The following is a 12,599-nucleotide window of genomic DNA, read 5'->3' as shown; positions in this document are numbered from 1 at the left end:
TTATCGAAGTAAACATTTATGTGCGGAATTATTCCGACAATGTGGGAATATCATGTATATGTCCATATTCACTGAGCTGTAAAGAAGTTTTCTCTGGTTTTCTAGCCGGCCGATGTGGCCGAGCGGTTCTAGGCACTTCAGTCTGGAACCGCGCGACCGCTACGGTCGCAGGTTCGAATACTGCCTCGGGCATGGATATGTGTGATGTCCTTAGGTTAGTTAGGTTTAAGTAGTTCTAAGTTCTAGGTGACTTAAGACTTCAGATGTTGAGTCCCATAGTGCGCAGAACCATTTGAACCATTTCTTTTTTGGTTTTCTTGTGATGCTGACTGTAAAAGTCATCGACAAATGAAACTGAATTACTTCACACAGTTATTGAGTAAAAGAAAATACCCATGCGTTTCTGTGGAGACGTACTTCTCGCGTAGATACAGGTCACCCCACAAAGCGGTTTACACTGTTTGAACATAATAATTCGGAGAAAAATAAGAACATTATGCATTTTTGAGTAACATAGATGGCCTCGACATAACTGATGTTTTATTGCTGAAGACAGGCATAGCGCCTTTACATCGTGCCTATTGAGATCGTAACAGCAGTGAACGAACGTGCAGTGTGGGTCACGCGTGAGACAGGTGGCATTAGATACCCGAGTATGTGGAGTTCAATAGCTGACGAACACTGTTTTAGCTGCAGTCAAAATACTGTCATTTTTATTTGCAGTTCACTTTGTTTAATTTTCCAATTGTTTATTAATTACAGTTATAACTGTGCTTAGTTATGAGAATGAATGAAGGTGTGAAAGTCAAACTGCGTATTATGTAAAGTTTTTAAACTGGTTTTATGAGGAATGTTCGACAATGACTTGAGTGTTAGTCATTCATACCAAGGAATTTGTGATAAGCTATTTCGTCAGTTTATCGTCCTGGGGAAATGAAATTATGATTTCGATGAAATAATTTTGTTAAGAGGATGCTAATTTTGTATTTGTGGGTTTTAAAAATTTATTTATGGTACTTTCTGCTTTGATTCAGTGATATGGGATTGAGCGGGTTTGGTGCTGCCTTCCGATTGGCTGTGATTTTTCTCTGCCAAACCGAAATTAGCATATTTGCGCATATTTTGCGAACTAAAAATTTATTTTGTCTAGAGAGATGAAAAGAGTCGGGGGATGGATCTCATAATGATCAGACCCATTGATAGGTGCTCCGACGAAAACTATTACTGTTATGATATTTCGTTACCAAAATGTTTGAGAAGTGCCGTAAAGTGTGGAAGAGAGCTCGATTTAATACACTGTGTGAAATTCAGAACGTTTGTTGACATTTTAAATGACTAAATTCCGCGTGGCGTGTTGTTCACTCACGAACGGGAACATTTCGTTACGTGAGACTGATTATAGCAACATTAGGGTGAGCCGTTTGTAAACTTTCTGTGAAGGATTATTAATAATTACCATAAACTTGGTTCAAATGGCTATGAGCACTATGGGACTTACCACCTGAGGTCATCAGTCCCCTAGAACTTAGAACTACTTAAACCTAACTAACCTAAGGATATAACACACATCCATGCCCAAGGCAGCATTAGAACCTGCGACCGTAGCGGTTTTCCAGATTTCATCGATAATTTCTTTGAGTTTTGCAACAAGATTTTCTCCTGCATTTTTCCATAATTCTGCGATGATTTGGTCTTCTCATGATGCTTTGTTATTTTTCAGTGACTGAATTATCTCTTTAATCTCCTGTAAACTTGGTGGCTTCGAGTCTGGGTTTCGTTGTGTAGGACGGAACTCAAATTTTTCTGCAAGCTTTCCACAATTCAGTAATTTAGAAACGTATTTTGCAAGAATTTCACAGTTTTCGGTGTTGGTATGGGTAATTTCTCCATGTTAATTTTTGAATTGGAGTGCTGGAGGAGAGTACTTTGTTAATTTTTGTTTGAATTTCGGGAATTGTTTTTCTTGAAATCATCTTCTTTGTCTTCCTTTTTTTTCTTCATGTTGTTTACGGACTGTTAGTATTGCTTTTGTGACTGTTTTCACAATCAGTTTTACCACGCCTGTTGTTTATCAGTTGATCACACTCATCTGTTCACCATGAGTGTTTACGTCTTCTTGTTTGCGGTGCTACAGTTTCAGCTGCTTGCAGTTGTTGCCAATTTTGTGGTTTAAAAATTTTTGTTTCTTTTGTAAATTGTTCATTGCTATTTATCTTTTGTACATAATATTTACAGTGTGGAGATTTCTTAGTGAATTTTTTTTTCTGGAATGACATCTAGGGATAATTTTGCTGGGTAATGGTCGGAATCTAGGTCTAGTCCGTTAAGGACTTTAAGTTTCATGATTTCTAATGTATTTACGCGGGAGATCATCACATGATCCAACCGATATTTACCTAGTAAAGAATTAGGTGAGATCCAACTTTTAGTTTTCGAGGCACTTTCCTTAAAAAATGTCGATTTGAGAAATAGGTCGTGGTATTTGCAGATTTCAATGAGTCGCATGCCATTCCGGTTGGTCTGTGTATGTCCTGACCATTTACCTACCCAGTATCGATATTTCTTTTCTTTACCAATTTTGTGGGACTATATTAAAGACAAGGTGCACAGCAATAGCCCCAAAACCATTGCTGAACTGAAAAGAGCCATTCAAGAGGTCATCGACAGCATCGATGTTCCGACTCTTCAGCGGGCCATCCAGAATTTCGCTATTCATCTGCGTCACATCGCCGCCAATGGTGGCAGGCATACCGAACTTGCCATAACCTAAATCGAGCATCCGTTGTGACGTTTATATGTCGAATAAAGTGTGCGCACGACGTAGTTTGCAACTAATTTACATTTTTTTCTTGTAGTTAAACAGTTGTCTCCCTGCATAATCACAACTGGATCAGGTTATCATTAATATGTACTCCGTTATTAAAGTTTAAACAGTGTACAAGCCTTTGTGGAACACCCTCTATGTAATCCATGAAGATAGTATGTTGAAAGTAATTCTCTTTTTCCTTATCATCGAGTTCAAAGGTCTCATCTATTTTGTTTGTCGCACGGTAAAAGCAGTAGAGATGTTTTGAAGAGTATAGTAACAGGTCTCCATACTCGAGGTACCTAACACATGCCTGAGTAGAAACTCCATACGTAAAATGACTACTACGCCTTGACACTGCTCGTCTACAAAATTAAGCTCGCAATTCCTCAAAGGTATGAGTATAGATTTATGTACAAAGTGTAAAATCATGAAACGTGCGACATTTGTGAAGACGAATTCAGAATAAGAGAAGATCCATTATCAGAATACATATTTGTTTCGTTGTTTCGGTTTCAGTGCTTTATATGAGAAAGGATCCGATTCCTCTAATGTTTAAGTTTCAAGCTGTGAAAAACTGAACGATTTACAATCGTTATACGTTGCCGATCAAGTTTACAACACTTTTGTAACCTGTTACGTTTAACAGTGATTGTTGACTGTAGTTCTTGTGACACTGAAAATACGTCAGTGCTGTTTACACAATCAGCTGATGGACGACATAAAACTGGTTGTAACATAGATCTGAGGCTTCCTGTGCCTCGTTTTAATAACCTACCCTGCTGAACCAGAGCGACAACACGGCCTTGATGCAGGCAATGAGGTTGTCAGTAATTTCCTGTAATACTTGCTCTAGTTGCTTGTCAATGTCACTGTGGCCTTGCAGCAGATGCTAGGTAATTTTCCTCTTGAATATAGTTTCTTTCTTTCATTGTTGCTCTCTGGTTTGATTTGAAACTGTAAGATGAACTTCATGACAGACCTGTGAAACAGGAAGACGAAACAATTCGTAGTTGACAGGTACTGGTTATTCTATTTGCTAGTCTGTACCAAAAATACTGCACATCACAAGACGTACTCTGCAGTATGAGATTCATTTTGAGTACTCGTCATGTAATAGAGCACACAAATTGTATTTCTTCGTGTATTTTGCTAACAAGATTAGACAGAGTTTCTGTGTTAATAAAGCAAATAGGAAGAGCTCTAAATCTTGAGTTAATTGCCAATGAGAGATTTCAAGTTTGAATGCAGTTCCTATTAATTTTTTGAATGATTTGGTGCTGTGGTCCATATATTGCTATTTTGCGTTAACGCTTTTATCTCTATATTTCTCCCGTATCCAAAATATTCCGCAGTCTGTTTCACAAATTATCCTTTCTCTGATGCTACAACGTTTCTGCTCTGCTGTTCCTATTGTCACCATATGTACGCTTGCCAGCACACATCTGCCAATAACATGACTCTTCTTTTGATACTACGTATTTTTCCATAGACTTCCTTTCTGAACTGTTTGGTCTCGTATCTCTTCATTTCGTACATTATTTGTCAACTTACATTTTAACATCTTTTTACGACACTACAGTTGAAACACTTGGACTTTGTCCCTCCACTTGATAGACATCATGCACTGTTTTACAAGATAAAACTATTGTTTCCTTTGATGGCGCAGGAATATAGGAGTCAACGTTGGTTAAAGAAGGGTGTAGTATCGAAAATACAGCGTTTATTGACAGGTATATATAGCAAAGTTTGGGCTCTTGTGCGCTGTACTGCACTTGATGTCATCACCGTACGATTTACTGAAAAGAGAGAATTTATGGGCATTGTTTTTACCACTGGCTCACACTGCGTAATAACATAAACCTAATTCACATTGGCTGTGTGACAATCGTTTGAAATATCAAAGGGATAAATTGGATTGCATTATAAACAACGTTCGTCCCAGAGACCAACAGTGAGATCCTAAAAAATGTAGACTGTGTCATAAAAGCTGAAATATAGTACGAGAGCGTGCTGAATAGTAGTGACTGAATCTCTTACGTCAAAAATGTTAAAATGTTTTTAATAAAACAAACGGTATTAACATTCCACGTCTTTGTTCTGTATGTCTACATACTTCTTTCTCAATGAAGTCACTCTGGCGACGAACATGTTTCTCTCAACGACAGACCAGTCTGTTGATACCGTCACTGTAGAAAGGTTAACTTCGTTGACGGAGCCAAACAGCCCTCACCCCTCCTCCCCTGCACCACTTTATCACTATCAAAGTGATATCCTCGAAGGTGTCATTTAAGTTTTGGCGATGAAAATCGGATTGAAGTAGGAAGGGGGAGGGGACGGGACGCAGGACTGTACGCAGAATGATCGATGACAGTCAAGCCAAGGCATCGGATTATTGCAGATGTCGCATTGTTATACTGAAGGCGAACTCTTACTATTCGAAACTCTATTACAGCATGCTGTTCCTCAGGCACCGACGTAGTACGTCCCCCCCCCCCCCCCCATGTTACATGCTACACTTGGGAACTCTCTACTGGCAGAGGGCTGCAAATATGTATACATCAAGAATAAATACTCAAAATGATAATAACGTCAAAAATTCTGAGGGATTACTTTTGAGCAAGCAGTAGTACATATGTTTACTGAAGAACTTATTTACTTGTGGTCCTTCAACAGCGCCTAAATAATAGTATCCTCAAGCATGTATAAATGTCGAGCCCAGTTTAGTGGGTTTTAATCGAAATATTTACATTTCAAATATAATTGTACTAATTAGGACATTAACTCATATGGCGTCTTGGTAACACACATTCGCAACTATATCGCCAACGCTCATTTCTGGGACCACGTCTTTGCTTCGATTATCGTATACTTTCACCCAAGCCAGTCTTCACTGTTAATAATGATGCGAAAACTCTTCGTTTTTTTCTTATAAGAACATTTTACAAACTTTTCAAGTCAGAAACTCATAATAAATGCTCAAAACGACTTCCTCTTGCATTTACATGCTGATATACTTCCTCAATTGTTGAAAGTCACAACCTTTTAAACAATCTGGATGGCGTGGAATGGTTTCGCAGAAGCACTGGCTAAGCGTCTCTACGTTAGGTATGTATGCTACAAAACCAATTCTTTCAAGTGATAGCGCAGATAAAAATTGAATTGAATTGTTACCTGAAAAAATAAAAGAATATTTCACTATAAAGACAGTTTCTCCTTAGTCACATTTTTCTGTTCTACAAGGTTGTATTCCAGAATGGTGCAGAAATTTAACACTGAGAGAGTATAAAATCAGCAAAATATTGAAATGGGTGGTGGAGATAGAGAGAAATAAAAACGTAATGTGGATAGTTACATATCCAATGGGGAGTTAGGTGCTTTATGGCGGTAAGTTAGATATTGACTGAGATTAAAAGAGAAAGAGTCTTTTGGCGCTGTTAGCTGAGACACACCCGATGGGTAGCTTCAGCAGTCTAGTTGGACTTAGTCCTCCCACGGCAGTCGCAGACTTATTCAATGCATTTCTGAAAATGTTTTGTTTCCTTCTTACGCCCATGTTAATTATTTTGGTGCTGTACAGCTTCATAGAGTGCAAAAAAAGGGAGATACGTGACAGGAGAACAGCCAAGCTCTTTGACCCAATACGAGAAAAGAAAAAGTTTGAGATGGAAGAAAAAGGTGATCCAGTAATGAGTACATCTTTGTAGTTACTGAATTCAGTGCGAGGTATGGGACCTAGGTTATATGCGTGGTATCAAAGATCTATGAGAGGAAATATCCTGAAAAGCATTATCATCATAATACCGAATATGCATGTGAAAATTATAGAAACAGCAGTTCCGGAGCTCACTCTTGTTAACTGTCGTACGGAATAAATCTACAAATGAAAGTTGAAGAGGTTTTGGCAGTATACAATTTGGGTTTAAGAATAGGTCATGATGCTCTACAGAAGCAATACTGATTAATCGCTTGGTAATGAAAAGAAGAAAAGTTTGACGCCGAAATGAGAAACTTTCAAAATTCAACTAAAGGCTATGAGAAACTTTTTAAAACCACTTCCAGGCTAACCAGTGTTTGAAAGCAATGGTTGTTAACGTGGAGAAACGGATTTGATAGAACCTCGACTTTCCTCTCTGTCTACCAGAACGTACCTATAATATAGTGATTAATATTTCTCTGCGTTTATTATTTTTTGGGGTTTTGTTGCTCAGATTTACATTTCAGTCCTGTGTAATTAAATGCCGAAAATCAGTCAGGAGGCGTGTTTATACGCGCCAATATTTACTGCGCTGCATAGGAATCTATGTAACTAACAGGAAACAGCGTGTGATGTCATTTAATACATAGTTAAGTTACCTAATATTCTTCTCTGTATCAGAAGAAATATATTTATTTGCAATTAACGCTATGGTTAGAGGTATAATAGTTGAAATGTTCAGAGTGACAGAATTGCTCTGAAAATAATGAGCTCGACATTAAACAGCATTCGGATCATTTTTTTTAAATGGTTGTCGATGAACCAGATGCATTACAAGGTGAGTTACAGATGTTAAAAGAAAAACGCGTTCCCAGTTCCTGTGACACACAATGACTTGTACGTATTCATCTACTTTGTAAGAAACGGTTACGTCAGATTTATTCGAGATTATTCTCTCTGATCGAGTAAACAATGTATTCTCGTAAAACTTATATAAACTGTTTTTCTCTGAAAATTTACATAACAACTAGATTGTGTAGTAGTACAACTTTTTCGCGTTGGAGGAAAGGCGTGAGACATCTGCACTAGATCTTCATTTTGTCTTGGCGAAGAGATGACACTGCAACATTTGCTCACAGGTGTTAAACTCGACCTACAGGAAATGTTTCATAAGCTATCAAAGGTGACCTCTGCCGAGAATTGAGTATCTAGATCATTCGCTGAGCGCGAGAATGTCTGATGTCTCTGTTGTACCTGAAACATTCGCGAGGTCTCGACTGCAGACAGATTACCGGTGTAGTATTCTCCATTTTTGTTTCCCTTTCGTCACATTATAGCCACATTAATAGCATATTGACTTGTAGTTATAAAGGTGTATAACGCTAACAGATTTGGACATAAACCTAGTGAAGACTAATAAGTAGATGAATGACTGAGTGCGATGGGAAGGGACCGCCAGGTGATAGAAAATCTGTGAAGTCGTCAGGGAATGACTTGCATTGTACAAGATGGAGCTGTAGAAGGTGAAAACTGTAGAAGAAGACATAGATTGGAATATATCGAACAAATAATTGAGGATGCAGGTTGAAAATGCAACTACTAGATGAAAAGGTTGACACAGCGATCGCGCGGTTCCAGACTGAAGCGCCTAGAACCGCTCGGCCATCTGTTGATGCTAAAAGTAGCCCTCCACCCAGAGCCTCCTGGAGCTGGTGAGGAAGGCTACTTAAAGTTCAAATGGGAACCCCCATTTTTTACTGCTGAATCAGATTCTACTTAAAAAACTACGTACATTTTAAAATTATAAAGAATGTAGCAAACAGTCGCGCAAACATAATTTATTTATCTTGTTGCAAATCGATTTCGACTGATATCAGTCATCAACGGTGCATTTTTCTAACCAATACGTGCCATGCTACTTACGGCATGTATCGGTTAGAAAAATGCACCAATGATGACTGATATCAGTCGAAATCGATTTGCAACAAGATAAATAAATTATGTTTCCACGACGGGTTGCTACATTCTTTATAATTTTATAATCCACGATAGCTGCACACAAAGGGAACCGTATGGAGCCCAACATTCAATACGTACATTTTGTTTTGAACATTTGTATTGATACCTGGTAGCTGGCGCTGCAATTCAAGAATATCCATGTTCTCATTTTTGCGTGGAAAATGGTTACGGATAAATAAAAAAATAGTTATTTACTTCGTAAATTTTGATTCGCTAAAACTTTAGCACAAGCAAATGTCCCATCGAAAATAACTAACTTTGGATTCTGCACAGTTTTTCGCGTGAAGCTTATTTTTCGAGTTATTCTGGTTTGTTGTTGTGGTCTTCAGTCATGAGACTGGTTTGATGCAGCTCTCCATGCTACTCTATCCTGTGCAAGCTTCTTCATCTCCCAGTACTTACTGCAACCTACATCCTTCTGAATCTGCTTAGTGTATTCATCTTTTGGTCTCACTCTACGATTTTTACCCTCCACGCTGGCCTCCAATGCTAAATTTGTAATCCCTTGATGCCTCAAAACATGTCCTACCAACCGGTCCCTACTTTTTGTCAAGTTGTGCCACAAACTCCTCTTCTCCCCAATTCTATTCAATATCTCCTTATTAGTTATGTGATCTACCCATCTAATCTTCAGCATTCTTCTGTAGCACCACATTTCAAAAGTTTCTATTCTCTTCTTGTCCAAACTATTTATTGTCCATGTTTCACTTGCATACATGGCTACACTCCATACAAATACTTTCAGAAACGACTTCCTTACACTTAAATCTATACTCGATGATAACAAATTTCTCTTCTTCAGTAACGCTTTCCTTGCCATTGCCAGTCTACATTTTATATCCTCTCTACTTCGACCATCATCAGTTATTTTCTCCATAAATAGCAAAACTCCTTTACTACTTTAAGTGTCTCATTTCCTAATCTAATACCCTCAACATCACCCGCTTTAATTTGACTACATTCCATTATCCTCGTTTTGCTTTTGTTGATGTTCATCTTATATCCTCCTTTCAAGACACTGTCCATTCTGTTCAACTGCTCTTCCAAGTCCTTTGCTGTCTCTGACAGAATTACAATGTCATCGGCAAACTTCAAAGTTTTTATTTCTTCTCCATGAATTTTAATACCTACTCCGAATTTTTCTTTTGTTTCCTTTAATGATTGTTCAATATACAGATTGAATAACATCGGGGAGAGGCTACAACCCTGTCTCACTCCCTTCCCAGCCACTGCTTCCCTTTCATGCCCCTCGACTCTTATAACTGCCATCTGGTTTCTGTACAAATTGTAAATAGCCTTACGCTCCCTGTATTTTAACCCTGCCACCTTCAGAATTTGAAAGAGAGTATTCCAGTTAACGTTGTTAAAAGCTTTCTCTAAGTCTACAAATGCTAGAAACGTAGATTTGCCTTTTCTTAATCTTTCTTCTAAGATAAGTCGTAAGGTTAGTATTGCCTTACATGTTCCAAGATTTCTACGGAACCCAAACTGATCTCCCCGAGGGCCGCTTCTACCAGTTTTCCATTCGTCTGTAAAGAATTAGCGTTAGTATTTTGCAGCTGTGACTTATTTAACTGATAGTTCGGTAATTTTCACATCTGTCAACACCTGCTTTCTTTGAGATTGGAATTATTATATTCTTCCTGAAGTCTGAGGGTAGTTCGCCTGTCTCATACATCTTACTCACCAGATGGTAGAGTTTTGTCATGACTGGTTCTCCCAAGGCCGTCAGTAGTTCTAGTGGAATGTTGTCTACTCCCGGGGCCTTGTTTCGACTCAGGCCTTTCAGTGCCCGGTCAAACTGTTCACGCAGTATCTTATCTCCCATTTCGTCTTGATCTACATCCTCTTCCATTTCCATAATATTATCCTGAAGTACATCGCCCATGTATCAACCCTCTATATACTCCTTTCGCCATTTTGCACTTCCTGTCGATCTCATTTTTGAGACGTTTGTATTCCTTTTTACCTGCTTATTTTACTGCGTTTTTATATTTTCTCCTTTCGTTAATTAAATTCAATATTTCTTCTGTTACCCAAGGATTTCTATTAGCCCTCGTCACCTTCAGTGGAATTTTAATATGCATTTATCTCGGTTTTATTGTTCTCTCCTCCAACAGTGTCTTTATCTTGGCGCATTGTTGACAACATCAGTAAGTTCTTACTTGTTTCGTTTTTGCTGTGTAGGACACCAAAGTTACTGGAGGCCTACGTGTTGGGAACTGCACTAACTCACTGCAAGTTTACAAGATACATAACAGCTGACTGACATCAACAATCACTTCCTCTGAAAGTAAACTGATTGTTGTGAATATCAAGAATACCAACCAAAAAGAAACTAACTTGTATTGTTGTGGAGATGAGAAATACGAAATCCTGCTAAGGGAAATTTTCTATAGCATGGAAGCCTAAGGGGGGGAGGGGTTGTTGGACCCATAATAAGTTTATTTATTTTTTCTTTCAAAGCAGGAATTTTCTATAAAATATATTGACACTAACGTTTCATAAAATAGCCAACAAACAATAACTCAAAGGGAAAATGTGATATCAAAGTTACTTGGGCAAAAGCAGGGGACATAAAAAAAATTGTGGGTTCAACGAACCCCCCTTTAGGCGTCCAAGGGTTAAGTCCCATAGTGCTCAGAGCCATTTGAACCATTTTTTGTTCTTTCGAACATGAAGGCATGGACACGGTCCCTGAGAATAGCTGCATACTTGTGTTGATCCATTGTGCCTCTCTGGATAGCGAGATCACCCAGGGAGTGACACGAAAACATTCCCCCACACCGTAATGCTGCCTCCTCCAGCCTGGACCCTTTGCTTTCGGACGTTTCATGCCGTGCACGCCAATGGCCGTACGTCCGATGGAGCATGAAACGTGATCCGTGCGAAAAGGTCGCCTGCCGGCTCTCAGTGGGTGTCCAGTTGCGTTACTGACGTGCAGATTCCAGTCTTCGTCGCCGAAGAACATTAATCAGCGTGGGTGCACGAACCAGGCACCTGCTGCGGAGGTCCGTATGTTGCAACATTCGCTGGCCAGTTGGCAGCCCCTTGGTTAATCTGGGCTGTCAGCTGCTCAACAGTCGCACACTTATCCGCCCGTATTTGTGTCCGCAAATGTTGTTCACCCCTGTCAGTTATGGCGCGTGGTGCACCAAAGTTGCGTTGCCGCCGGTTTTGGATAGCGCCATTTTGCCACGCATGCGAAGAGCTTACAAACTTGGCCGTTTTGAGAATGCTGTTACTCTTGGCCCGTTTTGGAGGGCTAATAAATCTCTACCTTTCCTCATTACGGCGACGACTGCACTGTTTTGCGCATCCCCCTGACATGTTGTATTATAACGTTCTTTAAATTAAAATACTTGTATCTGTTGTTTGATATACAATGGGTGATTTTTGTCTTATGGAAATTTACTGAGTAATGTGTTGTTGAGCAAATGGTGTGCTTAATTAGTTTTACTGTAATCCAAACAAATTTAAACAACTTAATCTGGAAAACCAGTGCGTAATGCCTATAATGAAATCACTCCCTCTGAAATTTACTCAGTCTCGTGAGCACCGAGTTCTACGGCCCTGTGCAATAAACTGATCGAATTTCCTATGCAAATTAACAACTAAATACATTTTTCTTAGTTCTTGAGTCGCAACAGATGTAGTCTTGGTATTCTCTTCTCTCCGCGGTAGGTATACAAAGTAGTCAGTCTTGGCTCAGCAAAGTGCAATGCCGCACGTAAAATAGCTGCATACAAATTATCTCACTAGATTAGTTGATGAATGAATAACCTTGCAATCAAAATCATTGAGCTTCTCAACTGTTCTACAGTTCTCACTTGCTGTCGTAATTAAAAATACTTGGGTTGTTATATGACAAAACGTGTAACATCGTTTGACAAAACAGATTCCAAAATTTAACTTATCTAAATGGTTAAAATGGCTCTGAGCACAATCGGACGTGACATTTCAGGTCATCAGTCCCCTAGAACTTAGAACTACGTAAAGCTAACTAACCTAAGGACATCACACACACATTCCAGACTGAATCACCTAGAACCGCTCGGCCACAACGGCTGGCTTTAA

This window comes from Schistocerca gregaria, chromosome 6 (assembly GCF_023897955.1).
Source record: "Schistocerca gregaria isolate iqSchGreg1 chromosome 6, iqSchGreg1.2, whole genome shotgun sequence".
NCBI lineage: Eukaryota > Metazoa > Arthropoda > Insecta > Orthoptera > Acrididae > Schistocerca > Schistocerca gregaria.
Note: the sequence above shows the minus strand (reverse complement) of the source record.